Raw genomic sequence first — 20,199 nt, 5'->3', positions numbered from 1 at the left:
TCCTTCCAGTGGGTTCGTGGTCTTGCTGACTTCAGGAGCGAAGCCACAGACCTTCGCAGTGACTGTTACAGCTCTTAAAGATGGCATGTCCGGAGTTGATTGTTCCTCCCCGTGGGTTCATGGTCTCGCTGACTTCAGGAGTGAAGCCACAGACCTTCACAGTGAGTGTTACAGCTCATAAAGGTGGTGTGGACCCAAAGAGTGAGAAGCAGCAAGATTTATTGTGAAGAGCCAAAGAACAAAGCTTCCACAGCATGGAAGGGGACCCGAGCGGGTTGCCACTGCTGACTCGGGTGACCAGCTTTTATTCCCTTATTTGGACCTGCCCACATCCTACTGATTGGTCCATTTTACAGAGTGCTGACTGGTCCATTTTACAGAGTGCTGATTGGTCCATTTTTACAGAGTGCTGATTGGTGCATTCACAAACCTTTAGCTAGACACAGAGCATTGATTGGTGTGTTTACAATCCTCTAGCTAGACAGAAAAGTTCTCCAAGTCCCCACCCAACCCAGAAGCCCAGCTAGCTTCACCTCACAATCTCCCCACTTAACAAGACACCCCAGCTGCTGCTGGGAATTGGGCGATGACCACTCTAGCTACTTCCTGCTGGATAGGGGCAAAGAAGGGACCCTGCAGTTGTAGTGTCCTCCAGAGGAGAACTCTTTAGGCCATTGAAAGGGCCAGCGGGTTGGTCCAGGGGTCCTTGGTAGTTGTTAGTTGAGCTCATTTGGGGTTCCATTTGTAAGATCATCTGTAGCTTGATAGCCTCAATCCTAGAGGAAACAAATTTGACAAGGAGGTTAAAAATACAGGGCCCAAAGGTGAGTAATAGCAAGATGGCTGCCATGGGACCTAGAAAGGGGAGAAGCCATATTGCCCAACTCCAGAGGTTGGTATAAGAGCTTGAAAGACATTGTCTGATTTCGGAAGCTTTTCCTGTAAATGCCGGGTGGCATCTCGTACTATCCCTGACTGGTTAGTGTAAAAACAACACTCTTCCCTAAGAAGGTGCAGAGTCCTCCTTTCTGAGCAGTGAGGAGGTCTAGCCTCAGTGGTTTTGGAGAGTCACTGCTGCAAAAGAGTCTATTTGGGATTCTAGAGTAAGGATAGATTTCGTTATCTCTTGCAAACTGTCTGAGAATTCCTTTGAGAGTGTGTGGTAGTAGGATAATGAAGTAGATAAACTGGCTATCCTGGCTCCTGTAGCAGTAGCCATTCCTAACCCTATAAGTAGATGTATTAGTTGTGTGGCTCTGCGCTTATGGACTTGAGCTTTGAGGGGTACCGATAGGCTCTGATTTCCTGGGGCAATATTAATGTTAGGACTTAGAAAGACTAAGGTGCACGTGCCTGTCCAGTTAGTGGAGAGGCAGATATAGGTTGACATTCCACATAAGAAGAATATACATTGGCTGGGTAGACAGAACTGGTTGTGTATGTTAAAAAGGTGTGTGAGTTTGTTATTTTCATTTCCCCATACTTCTAGAGTAATTGCCAAGGTAGCTCCAGTGAAGGGCTGGAAAGGGGTGTTGGGAGCAAACTGAGTGGCTCCCTGTGTTCTATTTTCCCATTGGAGAAAAAACCTTTTTGTATCTAACTAGGAACCATTTGAGAGAGTGATTGAAAAAAGGGATGAGAAGGCATTCACTAGTGGTGGGAACGCTGCTGCAGGGGGTGCAGGGGTGAATGGTCATGGAGGGAGTATGTTTGCCATTACAAAACGTGGACTGTTTGTTAAGCAGGGAGGAGGTGATGATTTTGGGGGACCCTGAGAAGTGGACGAACCGTCTGAATGGAGCTGTTTGAGTGACTTGGAAGTTACTATGATCAGTTGGGCCTTGAAGTTGTAGGGTGTAATTACACTGATGGGGTAGTAGGTGCCCCAGGGGCAGACCTGATAACAGGTTGCGTTGGATGCATAAAGGGGCTTGGAAAGTTAAGATGGTATTAGTAGTTACAGGGCTGTGTATGGGCTTTTCATTGCTTGTGTAATAGGTGAGGTTGGAAATGTAAGAACGCAAAAGTTGGATTGCATGTCCTGTTAGTGTACTCTTGGTCCTATCAGAGATGGGGAAGTTGGCTAATGATTGCATATTTAGAAGTTGGAAAGGGTCTTTTCCTTCATAACAAGGGTGGTAGGTTAAGTTGGTAAAAACCCAATTTTTTGCAGGAATGGGAGGTTCCACCTGGCAGCAATTTTGGCCTCAGCATCTGCCTGATGGTTTCCTTCTGTCTTTTCTCCTTCACTTTTCTGATGGCTTTGGCAGTGGAAGAGTTCCACCTCCTTTGGTTTTTGCACTGCATGCAATAACTCCATAATTTCCTTGTGGTATTTAATGGGGGTTCCCCCAGAGGTTAGGAACTACCTTTCTTTCCATATTGCAGCATGGGCATGTAGGATCAGATAAGCCTACTTGCTAACTGTACACACATTTATTCTTCTTTCTTTTCCCAGTTCTAAGGCTCGGGTAAGTGCCACTAGTTCTGCTAACTGGGAGCTGGTCCCTGGGGGAAGATGCTTACTTTCAAGTACCATTACTAACTATGGCATAACCTGCCCTTTGTATCCCATTCTTCACAAATGAGCTTCCATCGGTATATAGGTTAAGGTCAGGATTAGCTAAGGGGACGTCTAAGGGATCATCTCAGGTGGCATAAGTCTGGACTATAATTTGTTGGCAGTCATGCTCAATTGGTTCCCTATCCTCTGGGAGAAAAGTGGCTGGGTTAAGGGCCACACACATACATATTTGAAGCACCAGTCCCTCAAGGAGTAGCACCTGCTATCTAAGTAGGCGGTTGTCTGATAGCCATAAACTTCCTTTGGCACCTAGTGTGCCATTTACATCATGAGTAGTCCATACAGTGAGATCCTTTCCTTCTATTATTTTGATAGCCTCTGACACTGAGATGGCCACTGCTGCAACTACACATAAACAGTGAGGCCAGCCTTTTTCTAGTACATCAATTTCCTTACTTAGGTATGCCAATGGTTGTGGGGATGTCCCACGAGTCTGAGTAAAGACTGCAAGAGCTATCCCCGCTCCTCTGTGTTGTATAAAGAGAAGTTTTGTCCTGTGGAAGGCTTAAAGCTGGAGCTTGCACTAGTGCCTGCTTTAAGGTTTTGAAGGCTGTTTCTGTCCCTGGTTCCCATTCTACTAGATGAGTATTTGCCCTCTGGGTCTCCTTGATTAGAGTATAGAGGGGCCTGGGTATCTCACTGTATCCAGGAATGCATAGTAAGCAAAACCTGTGATTCCAAGGAACCCCCGCAACTGTTTTAATGTCTTAGGGTGAGGATAAGCCAGTATAGGCTGTATTCATTCCTTGCTGAGGGCCCTTGTTCCTCTGGCTAAGATTAGGCGTAGATATTTGACCTGCTGTAGGCAAAGATGGGCCTTCAACCTAGATGCCTCGTACCCTTGATTTGCTAGAAAGCTCAAGAAATCTAGGGCAGCCTGCTGGCACGAGGCTTCCAAACCGGTATCCAAAAGTAAATCATCCACATACTGAAGGACCAGAGTGCCTGGGACTTGAGAAGTGGCCTAGATCTTGAGCCAGTTCCTGACAAAACAGATGAGGGCTATCCCTAAACCCTTGGGGCAAGACGGTCCACGTAAGTTGGGACGTGTGGTCTGTGAGATCCTCAAAGGCAAAGAGAAACTGGGAGTCAGAGTGCAGGGGAATACAGAAGAAGGCATCCTTGAGGTCCAGAGCAGTGAACCATTCTGCTTCGTCTGGTATTTGAGAGAGGAGGGTATAGGGGTTGGGTACAACTGGATATAGAGGAATTACTCCCTCACTGATGAGTCTAAGATCTTGCACTAGTCTCCACTGATCATTTGGTTTTTGTACTCCTGGAATTGGGGTGTTGCTGGGACTGCTGTATTTCCTTACTAAGCCTTGAGCTTTTAAATGTTTAACAATATCCTGTAATCCTTTATGAACTTCAGGCCTTAAGGGATATTGCCTTTGATAAGGAAAAGTGGTGGGATCTTTTAGCCTGATTTGGACTAGGTGGGCATTTTTTGCCCTTCCAAATTGTCCTTCCAATGCCCAGACTTCAGGGATTCCCTCCTCAAGTAGGGGACAACAAATAGGTAACTTGTTCCCCATATTCATGTAGATAATAGCTCCAGCTTTGGCTAATATATCCCTCCCTAATAAGGGTGTGGGACTTTCAGGCATAACAAGAAAGGCATGTGAAAAGAGCAAAGTCTCCCAATTACAACTGAGGAGGTGGAAGAAATACCTGGTTACAGGCTGCCCCAGGATTCCTCAGATGGTAATGGACCTTGAGGACAGTCATGCGGGATAGGAGATTAACACTGAGAAGGCCACACCAGTGTCCAGGAGGAAGTCAATTTCCTGGCCCTCAATGGTTAAATATACCCAGGGCTCAGTGAGGGTGATGACATGAGCTGGTGCTTACCCTGGGCACCCTCAGTCCTGCTGTTGGATCATCTGGTTGGGGGCTTCTGGCCCAGAGAACCACTGTACTCTGGGGCAGTGTGCCTTCCAGTGATTGCCTCGGCATAGTGGACATGGACAAGGGGGTGGCTTGTTTCTCATTGGACAATCTTTTTTAAAATGTCCTTGTAAACCACACTGATAACAAGCCCTACCAGGTGATTGGCCTGCTCCATTTTCTGTCCTCTCTGAACCACCAAGGTTCGTTTGTCTGAGGGCCATGATAAAGGCTGTGGCCTTTCTCTGATCTCACTTTTCCTTTTGGGCCTGTTCTTCTTGGCCCCTATTATAGAACACTAAGGTTGCCAGGTTTAATAATGTCTCCAGATTTTGTTCAGGGCCTAGGGCTCACTTTTGGAGCTTTCTTCTGATATCTGCAGCTGATTGGGTAATAAGCTTATCTTTTAGAATCAACTGACCTTCTAGTGAGTCAGGTGACAGGGAAGTATATTTTCTTAAGGCCTCCCATAGCCACTCGAGAAAGGCAGAAGGATTTTCTTCCTTTCCCTGAGTTATGGTGGACATCATTGAATAATTCATGGGCTTTTTCCTAATTCTCCTTAGTCCTTCTAGTACACAGGTCAACAGATGTTTATGACTCCAGTCCCCATGACCTGAGTCAAGGTCCCAGTGGGGATCCACACTGGGGATGGCTTGCTGACCAGTAGGGAATTTGTCCCTTTCTTTGGCTGTCATTCTATCATTTACTTGACTAAGATACCAGGTATCTCCAAACTCTTGGGCTGCAGCTAAAGCCGCATTCTTTTAATTAAAGGCCAGGGTTTGATCTAACAATAGCATGACATCTCTCCAATGAGATCGAAGGTTTGCCCTAGACCCTGTAGGACATCTATGTACATATCAGGATCATCTGAAAACTCCCCCAGGTCTGTCTTGATCTGCTTTAAATCAGAGAGGGAGAAGGAGACATGTACCTGGGTTCGGCCAAATTCCCCTCTCCCTACAGCTTGAAGGGGACAAAACCAATAGCCTGGGGGTTTTTGTGATCTTTTGGAGATTTCTTTGCTTATTTCCTTCCAAGAAGGGGAGATTAGAGGAGGCTTATCATTAATAGCAAAGGGAGCTATAGGGAGGCTAGGATATGGGGGTAAGCTGAGAGGTCCTCCTGTGGGATGTAAACTGCAAGCTTTGCCTAGTTGTGCATTCTCCTTCAATGAAAAGAAAGCTTGGACATAAGGTATTTCACTCCATTTGCCTTCCCTCTTACAGAAAAGGTCAAGCTGCAGGATAGTATTGTAATTTATACTCCCCTCAGGTGGCTATTTTTCCCCATCAGAGAGAGAATATTGGGGCCAGGCCATAGTGCAGGAAAAAAATGAGCCACCTCTTTTTCAGGGTTTGCGGATCAAATTGGTCCCAGTGGCTTACGATGCATTTCAAGGGTGAGCCTGTTGATGCCTGAGTGTTTCCCATCTGAAAGACAAAACCACCCACAGTTTTGGTTTGTTTGTTTCTCCCCCTGCCCAAGAACCCACGATGGTCCCCAGACCCTGCTGATCAGAATAGTTGCACTCACCAACACAGCAGCAGAAACACTAGTTTTCCTAGTAGACCACAAGGAGGACTGAGGAAGGTCGGATTTAGTGGCCCTTACTGACACATTCTTGAAAAGCTGCACCCTTGCCTGTCCTCCTAGACCACAAAGAGGACCAAGAAAAATCGGATTTAGTGGCCCTTACTGACACATTCTCAAAAACCTGTTAGAGTATTAAGCTTTCTCCTATTAGTATTGGGACTTTACCCTGTACTATGAAGATGTTATGCCCCCAAAATGAAATGGAGGGCCATACCCTGATTGAGGGATGGGATCTCCAGGATTGGGAGAGTGACACCTTTTGTCCTCATTTATATGAATAGGAAGGATATAATTTCTGAGGCTCCTCATATCCTAGCTTCAGGAATAGCCTTTGTTAGGCCTGCTTGTCTGAGGAGGGATCCTGAAAGGATAGTTGGTCTCCCCACCCAACAGGGCATTAAGTCCTAGCTAAAGCAATCAGACAAGAGAAAGAAATAAAGGGCATTCAAATTGGAATGGAAGAAGTCAAATTATCCTTGTTTGCAGATGATATAATCTTATAGCTGGAAAAACCTAAAGATTCCACAAGAAAACTATTAGAACTGATAAATTCAGTAAAGCTGCAGGATACAAAAACAACATAGAAAAATCAGTAGCATCTCTATATGACAACAGTGAGCAATCTGAAAAGGAAATTAAAAAGTAATCCCATTTATAACAGCTACAAATAAAATTAAATGCCTAGGAATTAATGAAAGAAGTGAAAAATCTCTATAATGAGAACTATAAAACAGTGATGAAAGAAATTGAAGAGGACAACAAAAAATGAAAAAATAGTTCATGTTCATGGATTGGAAGAATCAATATGGTTAAAATGTCCATACCACCCAAAGCAATCTACAGATTCAATGCAATCCTTATGAAAATACCAATTAGGCCGGGCGCGGTGGCTCACGCTTGTAATCCCAGCACTATGGGAGGCCGAGGCGGGTGGATCACGAGGTCAGGAGATCGAGACCACGGTGAAACCCCATCTCTACTAAAAATACAAAAAATTAGCCAGGCGTGGTGGCGGGCACCTGTAGTCCCAGCTATTCGGAGAGGCTGAGGCAGGAGAATGGCGTGAACCCGGGAGGCAGAGCTTGCAGTGAGCCGAGACTGCGCCACTGCACTCCAGCCTGGGTGACAGAGCAAGACTCCATCTCAAAAAAAAAAAAAAAAAAGAAAATACCAATTACATTCTTCACAGAAATAGATAAAAACTATTTTAAAATTTGTATGGAACCACAAAAGACCCAGAATAGCCAAAACTATCCTAAGCAAAAAGTACAAAACCAGAGGAATCACATTATCTGACTTCAAATTATACTACAGAACTATGGTAACCAAAACAGCATGACACTGGCATAAAGACAGACACATAGACCAATGGAACAATAGAAAACCCAGAAACAAATCCACACACTTATAGTGAGCTCATTTTTGATAAAGGTCTAAGAACATACACTGGGAAGAAGACAATCTCTTCAATAAATGGTGCTGGGAATACTGGATATCCATATGCAGAAGAATAAAACTAGATCTCTATCTCTCACCATATAAAAAATTAAATCAGGCTGAGTGCAGTGGCTCATGCCTATAATCTCAGCACTTTGGGAGGCTGAGGTGAGCAGATTACCTGAGGTCAGGAGTTCGAGACCAACCTATCCAACATGGTGAAACCCCATCTCTATTAAAAATATTTTTAAAAATTAGCTGGGCAACTGTAATCTCAGCCACTCAGGAGGCTGAGGCAGGAGAATCGCTTGAACCTGGGAGGTGGAGATTGAGATCACATCACTGCACTCCAGCCTGGGCGATGGAGTGAGACTCTGTCTCAACAAAAAAAAAGAAAAAAGAAAAAAAAAAAAACAACTCAAAATTGATTAAAGACTTAAGTCCAAGACCCCAAACTATGAAACTACTAGAGGAAAACATTAGGGAAAATCTCCAGGACATTAGTCTGGGCAAAAATTTTTTGAACAATACCCCCACAAGCACAGGCAACCAAAGCAAAAATGGACAGCTGGGATCACATAAAACTTCTTCACAGAAAAGGAAACAATAAAGAGACAACCCACAGAATGGGAGAAAATAGTTGCAACATATTCATCTCACAAAGAATCAGTAACAAGAATATATAAGGAGCTCGAACAACTCTGTAGGAAAAAAATCTAATCGTCCAATCAAAAAATGAGCAAAAGACTTGAATAGACGCCTCTCCAAAGAAGACATACAAATGATAAACAGGCATATGAAAAGGTGCTCAACATCATTGATCATCAGATAAACGCGAATCAAAACTACAATCAGATATCTATCATCTCACCCCAGTTAAAATGGCTTATATCCAAAAAACAGGTAACAATAAAGGCTGGCAAGGATGTGGAGAAAAGGGAACCCTCATACACTATTAATGGGAATGTAAATTAGTACAACCTATATGGAGAATAGTTTGGAAGTTCCTCAAAAAATGAAAAATAGAGCTACCATATGATCCAGTAGTCGCATTGCTGGGTGTACACTCACAAAAAAAGGAAACCAGTATATTAAAGAGATATTTGCACTCCTATGTTTGTTGCAGCACTGTTCATCATAGCTAAGATTTGTTTTCTTTTTTTTTTTTCCTTTTTGAGACAGAGTCTCGCTCTGTCACCCAAGCTGGAGTGCATTGGCACGATCTCAGCTCACTGCAATCTCCACCTCCTGGGTTCAAGAGATTCTGCTGCCTCAACCTCCCTAGTAGCTGGGATTACAGGTGTGCATCACCATGCCCGGATAATTTTTGTATTTTTAGTAAAGACGGAGTTTCTCCATGTTGTCCAGGCTGATCTCAAACTCCTGGCCTCGAGTGATCTGCCCACCTCAGCCTCCCAAAGTGCTGGGATTACAGCGTGAGCCACCGTGCCCGGCCCATAATAGCTAAGATTTGGAAGCAACCTAAGTGTCCACCAACAGATGAATGGATAAAAAAAATGTACATATACACAACTGAATACCATTCAGCCATAAAAAATAATGAGATTTTGCCATTTGCAACAACATGGATGGAACAGGAGGTCATTATGTTAAGTGAAATAAGCCATCCCAGAAGGATAAACATCACATGTTCTCACTTATTTGTGGGATCTAAAAATCAAAACAATCAAACCCATGGAGATAGTAGAAAGATGCTTACCAGAGGCTGAAAATGGTACTGGGGAGCAGAGGGGAGGTGGGGATGGTTAAAGGGTACAAAAAAAAAGTTAGAATGAGTATGGGATAGGATTTGATGACAAAACAGGGTGACTATAGTCAATAATGACTCAATTCTACATTTTAAAATAACTAAAAAGAGTGTCATTGGATTGTTTGTAACATAAAGAATAATTGTTTGAGGAAATGGATACCCCATTCACCATGTGATTATTTCACATTGCATGCCTGTATGAAAACATCTCATGTACCCTGAAAATATACACACCTACTATGTACCCACAAACATTAAAAATTAATTATTTTTTAAAAAGAACTAGTCTAGTCTTTCAAGAGTGAGAAAGAACTCACTACTGCAAGAATGGAGCTGCCTATAAAGATGGAGCTCCCATGACACAAATACCTCCCATGAGGTCCCACCTCTTAAAAGTTCCACCTCTTAGGCTGGGCATAGTGGCTCATGCCTGTAATCCCGGCACTTTGGGAGGCCAAGGCGGACAGATTACCTGAGGTTGGAAGTTCGAGAGCAGCCTGGCCAACATAGTGAAACACCATCTCTACTAAAAATACAGAAACTAGCCAGGTAGGGTGGCACACACCTGTAATTCCAGCTACTCAGGGGGCTGAGGCACAAGAATCGCTTGAAACTGGGAGGAGGAGGATGCAGTGAGCTGAGATCACACCACTGTACTCCAGCCTGGGCGACAGAGTGAGACTCTGCCAAAAAAAAAAAAAAAAAAAAAAAGTTCCACCTCCCAACATCCTTACATTGCAATTAAATTTCAACATGTTTTGGCAGGGACAAACCACATGGAAACCATAGCAGTAGTATAGTGTAATAATTAAGGCCCTGGGTTTTAGAGTCATGCTTTGAATCCCTGCTTCATCATGTACTTGCTGCATGACATGGGGAGAATTACCTAACCTCTCAAGCTTTAGTTTCCTCTTCTGTAGACTGGGGTTATAACAGTATTACAGTACCCACCTCACATGGTTGATGTGAAGACTAAATGAGGTAATGCACATAAAAAACTTAGCCTGAGACCTGTATTATGTGCTTTCTGAAGGCTATTATTGTTATTGCTTTTATCTCACAGATGAAAAACTGAGGTTCAGGGGAATGGTTGAGTACCTTGCCCAAGGACAGTTTACAAATAGTGACTCAAGAGCTTAATCTAATTTTTTTCACTTTAAAATCTCATACTTTTTCCATGTCTATATAATTTATAGGTTTAATGTACCTTGTTTTCTTCTAACTCATTTTAGTAGTTTTCCGCTTTGACTTGCAACTCAGTTAACATGAGCTTTGTTACAGAAAAGTAAAGATGATAGCCTGGTGTGTTTGGGTGAAGTAAAAGAATAAAAAACTCTCATGTAGGCAATCAGATTTATTTTTTGCTGTCATCACATAATCTAACAGATTATCATAAATATTAATTATCTTGTGCATTCTGACACCGTATTCTCCAACATTCTCTCTTTATGCTCTTTATACACAATTTGGCTATGTATTCACCTGTTGATGGGATAGTTGAGTTGTTTCTAGTTTGGATTATTATTTTTAAGAGATGACCAATGTATACACTATCTTCCATTTCTATCCTCCCATCCTTTCCTTAAACCATCAAATTTAAACTTTCACTTCATCACTTCACTGAAATTGCTCTAATCTATGTCATCAATGATTTCCACATAGTTAAATGTCAGGGCCGATTTTCTGTCCTTGTCTTACTTGATCCCACCCACAGCATTTGTCATGCGGCAAATACTTCCTTCCATTGTCTTGGAGGACAGCATTCTTGGTTCTGCCCCTATCTTGGGGTCTTTTCTCAGTCTCTTTTGCTGGTTTATCCTCATGTTCCCAATTCTAACTGTTGCAGTGCCTCAGGGATCAATCCTCAAACTTTTATTTTCCCCTGTTTCTGTTTGGAAATCTAATGTAGGTTCCTGGCTTCAAAATATATCTAAATATCATCTGTTGCTGAAGCATATATTTATACCTCCAGCTCAGGCCTCTACCTTGAATTCCAAATCTGATTTTCCAACTACCTACTCAACATCTTTACTTGGATGTCTAACCGGATTCTCAGATTAACACATGCAAAATGGATATATTGATTTCTGTATTACTTCCCATGAAAAAAAAAAAAACTCTCTCCTCTCATTGTCTTCTCCATCTCAACTAATCATAACTCTATCCTCTAGTTTTCTTAAGCCAAAAACCTTGCAGTCATGCTTACGGCCTCTCTTCATCTCTCATCTCACATCCAATCAATCCATAAGCAAATTCTGTCAGTTTAATCCCTAGGATCTATTAAAGTCAGATCAATTCTTATCTTCCATGTTCTACCACTCTGGTCCAAGCCCCCATACTTTCTTGCCTTGATTGTTCCAGTAGCCATGGGTTTTCTCTCTGTGCCTCTGCATTTGCTCTTCTTGTTGTCCATTCTTAACATAACAGCCAGAACAATCTTACCACAAATGTCAGTCCTCTGCTCAAAGTACTCAAATGGCTTCGTATCTTAGTGCAGAGGTAAAATCTTTACAGTGGCTTACAAGGCCCCACATGATCTGCTGCTTCCTGCCCTATCTGATCTTATTTCCTATTCTTCAATTCCTTTCCAGCCACACATGCCTTTACATCAGGGCTTTTTCATTTACTCTTCCCTTTGCCTACAGTGTTTTCCCCCAGACAGCCACATGCCGCATTCTCTCACTTTCTTTGGGTGTCTTTTCAAATGTCACTTTATTAGTGAAGCTTTTGCAAACCATATCATTTTTTTGCCCACCCCCTACTCTCCATCTCCTTTTCCTTGCTTTACTATTCTCTATACTATAGAGTCTTCCACCAATCAACCATCTCACATTCTATATGTTTACTTATTTATTGTCTGTCCTCATTTCAATGCTTCCCCCTACCTCCCAGAATATACTCTTCAGGAGGGCCGCAACTTTAATACACTCCTGATGCCTAAACCAGTGTTTTGCCCATAGGAGGCATTCAATAAATATTCGTTGAAAAAAATAATGAACTGAAGAAACTCATCCTCGAATGTGAGAAACAAACTCACCCATTCAAATCAAAGAATGGACTCAGAGACCTGGAGAACAGGGAAAGTGAGACTTCTAAGGACAGTCTTGCAAGATTGGGTGTTTGATAGGCAGGCACACCCAGTACGGTTTCAACAAGCAATTTATGCCCTCATGCACAGGTGCCTCCCCCAGTTCCTCATAGGCTGAGTACTATGGGGTCACAATCTTCCCGGACGTCACCCAATGGTTGTTGGGTAGGGGCTTTGGGTGTCTTCTTCAGGGTTGTCCTGCTGCATTTTGTTGTAGGCCACAATACATTGCAACCTACTTAACTTAAGGATTCTTCAAGAATTTGACTTACGACCTAAGTAGCTGGGCAGGCTGATAAGAACAGACAAAGTGAGCTATTTTGCAAGCTGGTAAACTTTCATCTTAAACTTCTTTGGTTCAGGTGAGGGCAACTAAGGTGGTGGGAGGGGACGGGGGCTGACAAGCAGGTGTTGGCTATCCAAGCAGGGGCCTGGTATATCCTGTTTCTTCTGTAGTTTGCTGACTGAAGCCGATTCAAGGCACTTTGTCTTGGAAATGGACCACTGTATACATTATTTCTTTCATCAAACCTGAGCGTAGAAGTAAAGTGAAACAGCCAAAAATGCAATTCCAACTGTTAGAAAGTTATAGATAGGCCGGGTGCAGTGGCACACGCCTGTAATCCCGGCACTTTGGGAGGCTGAGGCCGGTGGATCACCTGAGGTCAGGAATTCAAGACCAGCCTGACCAACATGGTGAAACCCTGTCTCTACTAAAAATACAAAAATTAGCCAGGCACAGTGATACGTGCCTGTAGTCCCAGTTACTCAGGAGTCTGAGATAGGAGAATCTCTTGAACCTGAGAGGAAGAGGTTGCAGTGAGCCGAGATCACACCACTGCACTCCAGCCTGGGTGACAGAGTGAGACTCTATCTCAAAAAAAAAAAAAAAACAAATTTGCAGATAATCTCTTGGACCAGATTTCCTTGAGAGAAGGAGGGTAAAGGGCCTGGAAAACTATATAAGAAATGGGTTCAATTAGAGCCACCCAGCACTTTGGCGGCCAAGGCAGGCTGATCACGAGGTCAAGAGATTGAGACCATCGTAGTTAACATGGTGAAACCCCAACTCTACTAAAAATACAAAAAAAAAAAAAAAACAACAAAAACTACAGGGCGTGGTAGTGTGCACCTGTAGTCCCAGCTACTCAGGAAGCTGAGGCAGGAGAATCGCTTGAACCCAGGAGGTGGAGGTTGCAGTGAGTCGAGATCGCACCGTTGCACTCCAACCTGGGCAACAGAGCGAGACTGTCTCAAAAAAAAAAAAAAAAAAAAACCCGACTCAAGTCAGTCCATGTGATCCTAATAGAGGTAAAAATTATCAATAGAAGGTCCTTCAGAAAGGCAACCTTTGCACACTGAAAACAGCAATTTAGGACCTGTAACATGAATGAAAGGCTGTAGCTTCCAAAAGTCTTTAGTCCAAATAATTAATTATTATTAAAGGACACTAGAACTTTCCTCCAAAAGGCAAAATGTGTCCAGAGCCAGGCGCGGTGGCTCACACCTGTTATCCCAGCACTTTGGCCCAGGTGGGCAGATTGCTTGAGGCCAAGAGTTTAAGACCAGCCTGGGCAACATGGCAAAGCCCCATCTCTAGAAAAAAAAATATGAAAATTATCCAGGCATGGTGGCGGTAGTTGCAGCTACTGGGAGGCTGAAGTGGGAGGATCGCTTGAGCCTGGGAGGCAGAGGTCACAGTAAGCCGAGATCACACCATTGCACACCAGCCTGGCCAACAGAGTGAGAACCTGTCTCAAAAAAGAAAAGAAAATGTGTCCAGGAGTTAGGACCCAAAAACATGTAAACTCTTTGTGTCCAGGAATAGAGCAGAGACCTTGAAAAGGCAGAATTAAGTATAATTGCTGTGGTCTGAATGTTTGTGTCCCCCGCGAATTCGTATGTTGAAATTCTAAACCCCAAGGTGAGGATGGTATTTAGAAAGCAGGCCTTTGGAGGCCTAGGGCATGAGGGCAGAGTCCTATGAATCAACTAAGTGCCCTTTTAAAAGGGCCTCTGCCCCTTCCACCAAGTGAGGACACAGCAAGAAGTCATGCTCTATGAGAAAGCTGGCTCCCACCAGACACCAGATCTGCTGGCACTTTGATCTTGGACTTCTCAGACTTCAAAACTGTGAGAAATACGTTTCTGTTGTGTATTAGCTACCCAGTTTGCGGTATTTTGTTACAACAGCACGAACAAACTGGGACAATAATTTTAATGTGTAAAATTAAATTTAAACGTTAAATTGAGTTTAGCCTAAAGCTACTTCCTTACATATTTTAAGTTCAGCCTAAAGGTTTCTCCATACACAGTGAACTGTAACCTAACTGAATGTGCAAACATACTATGACCCATTCTTGTGACAAGCAGCTGAGGCTCAGCCAATCACAGCAGCTGAGTTTCAGCCAATCACAGGTGGCCAACTGTTTGTATAGGGAAAACACCCAGCTGTCACCAATCCAGCCGTTTCTGTACCTCACTTGTGTCTTTAGTCCGTCACTTTCCTTTCTCCATAAATGTTATTCAACTATGTAGTAGCCCCGGGTTTGCTCTGAACCTATTCTGGTTCTGGGGGCTGCCCAATTATTGTATCGTTCTCTGCTCAAACACTGTTAAATTTAATTTGTCTAAAGTGTTTCTTTTAACAAAGAGAAGATGTATTAGATTTCCACCTAATTTGAAAATTTCAAAGCCATAATGGAGAAGCGTAGGCACTACTGGTCATTTTTGTCCAGTAGATGGAGCCCGAGTAGAAAGGAAACAGTCTGGCAAGTAGCAAAATTTGTCAGAGGAAGATTCGAACTGGGAATTCACTGCAGATTCCACACCCTAAGAGTCCATTAGGCAGCCTGCCAGAGTTCTCCCCAGTCAGTCTGAGTGAGAACTCCCAGCGGAAGGACCCTCAAATGAACTAATACAATAACCAGCAGGACAAAGCAATGTGCCATGGAAAGAACAACAGATTTGATTTTAATCCGAATGCCAAGAGTTTGTTTTTGCAAACATACAAAACTTTAGAAATTAAGGTGAGTTGGAGGTGGATTTGTGATACTCATTGGATTATAAATAAAAGGTTAACAAGTATTTTAAAATTAAAGCCATAAGGCTGTGATTTTATGGTGTGTATGTATTTTAGGGAAAGAGGAAAAAATACATTTAAAAAGCTTGTAATTCCCTAAATACCCATGACTTATTAATTATACATGGAGTAATTAATAATACATGGAGTAATTATTACAATAATACATGGAGTAATTAAAATTTCTGCAACATTTGATTATCAAGATGTGATATAATTTATTGAATTGGATTATAGTTTGTGGATGTGCTTAGCGCTCTACTACTTTTTAAAATGCTCTCCCACACATCATCATCAGAGCACATCTCAGAGATGGAAATTTATGATTTGCCCTAGGTTAGTGGGGCAACTGATAAAAGAAGAATCCTGTCTTACATACTCCCACCCTTTGTTGTAAGCTCCTGTTGGATGCCAAGAATCACCTGCTGCCTTAGTTCTTTGAACAGGTTTTATGTGTTTGATGGAATAAGGGCACTTTTCAAGAGAGAGAATAGCTGAGCTTTGAAGAATGGAATGACCAGGGTCTGAGTAGAGAGAGTGGCAGGAAGGGGAGCTGGGGCTAGGCAAGCTTGGGTTCACAGAGCTGCCCCTCTCTTATCTACCTGGTGAAGGGGGAGTGGAGATCATGATACTCCAACCCCTCTCTTCATCAACCTGGAGTAGGGAGAGTAGAACAGAGGGAACAGAGAAATCTCATAAGATTGCTTGGTAGCATAACGACCTCGGCGAATTTAAAGTGGAACTGAGGTCCTTAGTCTTAGTCCATTTGTGCTGCTATAACAAAATGTATTACACTGGGTAATTTATAAACAACAGAAATGTATTGCTCACAGTTCTGGAGGCTGGGAAGTCCAAGATAAAAGTGCCAGCAGGTTCAATGTCTGGTAAGGGCTCATTGCACATAGATGGTACCTCTTGCTGCATTCTCACATGGTAGAAGGCAGCAAACAGGCTCCTTTTAATCTCCTTTACATTATCCCATTTATGAAGGCAGAGTCTTCATGACTTAATCACTTCCCCAAAGTCTCCACCTCCATGCTATGACACTGAGGATTAAGTTTCAGCCTATGATTTTGGAGAGCATAGCAACATTCAGACCATAGCACCCGCCAATGAGATTGTGGGCTATTCTTCCACCATACTCAATGGGTAAAGACATGGAGTAGGGCAGAGAGCTGGATTTAACCAGGGTTGGAGTTTGGCCAAGTGAGTTTAAAGTACAATTAAAAGGACAAGGGAATTTTGGGATCTATTCAAGAGGGTGACTATAATGACGGACCATCCAATTTAAGTTGGATAAGGAAGTTGAGGACAGCAAGTCACAGTCACAGTCAGAGCCAATTCTCAGTGGCCAGGGCTATAGAAGGACACAGGCCATAAGAAGATAAGGAGGAACCTTGCACTGCTGGCCTCTGACAGCGAGTAGAACCCAATCTCTCTCTAAGCCCGTGACCCAATTTCCTCTGCCTTAAACAGCTCATAGTACGGCTGGCTCTTTCTCATTCTTCGGGCTGCTATGAAGTCTTCCCTGACTTTCCCAGCATAGGACACAGGTCCTCCCTGCTGTTCTTAATAATACACTTTTTTTTATTTCTTTCAGGGCTTCTCACCATCTGGTTATTTTATTGATTTGTTTACATGCTTATTGTCTGTTTTTCCCACCAGAATGGAAGCTCCCCAAGGCCAGGAATCTTACCTGTCCTATTCACCACAGCGGCCTCAGCCTGGCAGACAGTTCAGCATACAGTAAATATTCAAGAACTATTCATTTAACAAATTAGTTGATATTCTGGGTTGCTTGAGATGCTAAGCACTATACTAAGATTTTTATACACATTTTCTCATTTACCTCTCATCCGTCAAATATTTACTAGGGAAAAGCTGAAGCTTAATGAAGTTATATAACTTGCCAAAAGTCACAGAGCAAAGCCAAAATTTGAAACCCAGTCTTTCTGATACTGAAATCCCTCCTCTCACCTTTGCAACTTTCATAAACAAATATTTTGTAAACCAAGCAACCAGGCCTTATGCTAAGATTTATACAAGAAAGCCAAAGAAAAAAGGAGGCGATACAAGGAAAGTGGCTGTGGCCCTAATTTTTGTTACAGATATGGCATCTGTTCGCGTGCAGACGTTCTATAGAGTTCCAAATTAAATGTGCTTTCTGATACTGGGTTCAAAGTTGGGTTTGGTTTTTTGGTTTGTTTGCTTGTTTTTGAGATGGAGTCTCACTCTGTTGCCCAGGCTGGAGTACAGTGGGGCAATCTCAGCTCACTGCAACCTCTCCCTCCTGGGTTCAAGCAATTCTGTCTCAGCCTCCTGAGTAACTGGGATTATAGGCGCGTGCCACCATGCCCAGCTAATTTTGTATTTTTTGTAGAGATGGGGCTTCACCATGTTGGCCAGGTTGGTCTTGAACTCCTGACCTCAAGTGATCTGCCTGCCTTGGCCTCCCAAAGTGCTAGGATTACAGGTGTGAGCCACTGCACCTGGCCAGGGTTCCAATTTTAAAGAAGGGCTGGGCATGGTGGCTCATGCTTGTAATCCCAGCACTTTGGGAGGCCGAGGTGGGTGGATCATTTGAGGTCAGGAGTTCGAGACCAGCCTTGCCAACATGGTGAAACCCCACCTCCACTAAAATTACAAAAATTAGCCAGGCGTGGTGACCTGTGCCTGTAGTCCTGGCTACTCGGGAGGCTGAAGCAGGAGAATCGCTTGAACCCAGGAGGCAGAGGTTACAGTGAAACGAGATCGCACCACTGCACTCCAGCCTGGATGACAGAGTGACACTCTGCCTCAAAAAAAAAAAAAAAAGAAAAGAAAAGGAAAAAAAATAAAGAAGGAAAAGATGCAAGATCTTTGTTTAAGAGCCACTACTTTTCCTTCTTATATCTTCTTCTTTTCTTCTTGCTTTGTGCACAGCTTCCTTTCAACACATTGCCTCCTTTCTCCTGAAGTATTTGTTTGGCATACCCCGAAATATAAGAGAGTCAAACTTAAAGAGGATACTAGCAGGTATGAAAGCAACAAAATAGAATAAACAAAAATCTTGATCACCCATAAAGATCTAGGCTATCAGAGAAATGTGTATACGTGTGATCAGGAGATAGTGAGCTCAGGAGTGAAGGAGAACAAAACCAAATGATAATGACTCACATGTCAAAGAAAGGGACGATTGTGAAATTGTTTGCTACATTAGTACATGGGACAAAAATGTGATTCAAATTGTGTCATTCTTCTAATAACATGAATGTCACGAGTAAGACTAAAACTAACAAGAGAATGTGAATAAAAGGCCCAGCTTGAAATCTCAAGCTTTCAGAAATAATGTTTTTCTATTTGCATCTCTTAGCACTGCTACAGAAAATGACTCATACATAGAAGGTCCAGAAAGGAACTAAATTACAGTGTTTAAAACAAAACAATTACCCTGTCGTACTCTCAGTTGTCTTTAAATGAGCAAAAAGAAAGCTGAGATAGAAACCTCCTTATTCACAGCCTACACAGAAGCTCCTATGAAGGCAAATGGTTATTTTTGCCTCGGGGTGTGCCAGAATCAGGGTGAAAATGTGAATGATTTGCATTTTTTCAGGTTCAGTTTGAGGAGTAGCCAGACCTGTCATCCCTGGGAGGTTGGATCAGGGACCTAGCGTGCTTTGTCCTCTTACCACCCATTGCATGAATTGCAGTGACAAGCTTGTAGGCCACAAAGTGTGTCACTCCTTGTAAGACTGGGAAGAGCCAGAAAGAGTGTAAGGGTTTCATTCCTTACCACACAGTCCTCCCACTCTTATCTGTCTATAGGAGTAAAGCTAAGTGCCTGTAATACTCCAGCTTGGTGCCTGGAGCTGAGGTGTTCTCTTAAGGTAAAGGGTGATCCTGGAGAAGGGGCTTTCCATTCTCCATGCACAGATGGACCTGTCCATCACTCACACCCTCCAGAATCCACAGTGAGCAAAGGCAATTTCTCCAAAGTTATGTCTATTTTATTTTACTTTCTTTTTTTTTTGCATTTTTGCATGTTACAGGAAAATAAATGTGTTTTAATTTTATTCTCTTAAGACCTAATCACTTTTATTTCGTATCTAGGGAGAAAAGACAAAATATTTTAAGATTGGCAGCCGGGCATAGTGGCTCATGTCTGTACTCCCAGCACTTTGGGAGGCCGAGATGGGTGGATCACTTGAGGTCAGGGGTTCAAGACCAGTCTGGCCAACATGGCAAAACCCCATCTCTACTGAAGATACAAAAAAGAAAAAAAATATTAGCCACCTTGGATGTGGGCATCTGTAATCTCCACTACTCAGGAGGCTGAGGCAGGAGAATCACTTGGACCCGGGAGGTGGATGTTGCAGTGAGCTGAGATTGTGCCACCGTACCCCAGCCTGGGTGACAGAGCAAGAATCCATCTCAAAAAAATAAAATAAAATAATAAAATTAAAAATTGGCATTTGGGATAACAGGGAGCTCCACTCTGAAATAGATTCCAATTAGATCAAAGATTGAAATGCTAAAAGGAAATTGCAAGGCACTAGAGGAAAACATGGAAAGAACCCACATTAAATATGGTAGACTGACCGTATGCTTTCATCTTCTCTCCCTGTCATAGGCTAAATAATGGCTCCCAAAGATGTGTCTACATCCTAATCTCCAGAATCTGTGAGTGTTACTTTATGTGGCAAGTACGTGGCAGATGTAATTAAGTCAAGGATCTTTGGATGGTTATCCTGAATTCTCTGGGTGGGCCCTAA

General features: G+C 42.9%; 1 long non-coding RNA gene across 1 annotated transcript in view; it reads right to left on the bottom strand.

The window, feature by feature from the left end:
- Positions 1 to 202: 202 nt before the first annotated feature.
- The window catches only part of LOC131384634 (uncharacterized), a 59,994-nt gene continuing 39,997 nt past the window's right edge, over positions 203 to 20,199 (bottom strand). The window contains exons 3-4 of the long non-coding RNA XR_009215693.1: positions 6,011 to 6,126; positions 203 to 776 (exon numbers count right to left, since the gene is read on the bottom strand). This is a non-coding gene — a long non-coding RNA (uncharacterized LOC131384634). The remainder of the gene's footprint in view (positions 777 to 6,010; positions 6,127 to 20,199) is intronic.

The sequence above is a fragment of the Hylobates moloch genome, unplaced genomic scaffold (assembly GCF_009828535.3).
Source record: "Hylobates moloch isolate HMO894 unplaced genomic scaffold, HMol_V3 SCAFFOLD_11, whole genome shotgun sequence".
In the NCBI taxonomy this organism is placed as follows: domain Eukaryota; kingdom Metazoa; phylum Chordata; class Mammalia; order Primates; family Hylobatidae; genus Hylobates; species Hylobates moloch.
This window is presented reverse-complemented; position numbering and strand designations above follow the sequence as displayed.